We start from the raw sequence: 1,177 nt of genomic DNA, 5'->3' as shown, positions 1-1,177 counted from the left end.
TGTATTTAAACAAATTTTGGAGCAATCCTTCCAATAAGAGCTGCAGGTGGTTCAGTCCACAAGCAAGATGGTTAAAACTTGGTAACTGATGCTCTTATAAGGGGATTCAGAGCATTACAGTGGATCATGACTTTCAGAAAACTAGAGTCAGGCTAACAAAAGAGGAAAGTGAATAATGATTTGGGAAATTATGAAGCTTTTACAAGAGGAGCTGTACGAAGCAACTTTGTTTCCATCAAACATCATGTGAGTGAACATAGAAAGTTTCAATTTGCAATTTTACGTTCAATAAGGTTTTCCTACTTCTGGAAGAGAGCCTGGCCCTGGCACTCTGCGTAAGAAATAATGTTTGATGATGATCGCTCTCCATGCAAATGTCATTGTAAGAGTGCCACAGATTCATCTGAGTAACAATTGACTCAGAGGTTTATAGAAAGGTCATTGTTGAGTTGCTAACCTCATCAAGAATGCATGTGTTTATTCAGTTATTTGCACACGGGTGTCCTGCAAGCCCAGGGGTTGAGATGCCGAAGCATAGACTATAAAAAGATGGACGACATGCCGGCTCCTCAAGTGATGCCAAATGGTTTTCACTACCCCCTGCTGGCTGGCTGCAAAATTGGTCATAAACACAACCTCCTCCATGTTAGCAGATGGAAAACTTAAAAATCTAAATACACGTCAAGGGATTTTTTTCTCAAAGATTGTTTCAGACATTTTAGTTCTTTCTTATCACACTGTTGCATGTTAAAGTGCAAGTTTTACGAATGTGATTTTATTTTTAATTAGCAATTTGATTGACAGCTGAGACTGACTTGTGATTGGTCGAGTGCATGTAATGGCAGGACCTCCATATGCGGCTCCATCCCCTGAGCACTACATTAGGGGGGGTTGGGGGGGATGTTTGGCTTCATATCAATACAGTGGGAGGAAGTGAAGATGTGTTATCCATCTTTATAAATGGTCCTTGTGCTGACCAAGCTGGTCAAGCCAGGGTCCTTTTTTTTACAAGTCATTCCTTATCTCTATCCAGTGCTGGCTATAATAAAGTATGACATGCAATTAAGCTGATACAAAAATAGGGGAGGAGGGCCCAGTAAGACTACAAATGCATGTCATGTCAGACCCCTGATCACTGGGAGAAACAAAGGGGAACAATTATGTACATGAGACCATA

Source organism: Pleuronectes platessa, chromosome 16 (assembly GCF_947347685.1).
Source record: "Pleuronectes platessa chromosome 16, fPlePla1.1, whole genome shotgun sequence".
Lineage (NCBI taxonomy): Eukaryota > Metazoa > Chordata > Actinopteri > Pleuronectiformes > Pleuronectidae > Pleuronectes > Pleuronectes platessa.
Note: the sequence above shows the minus strand (reverse complement) of the source record.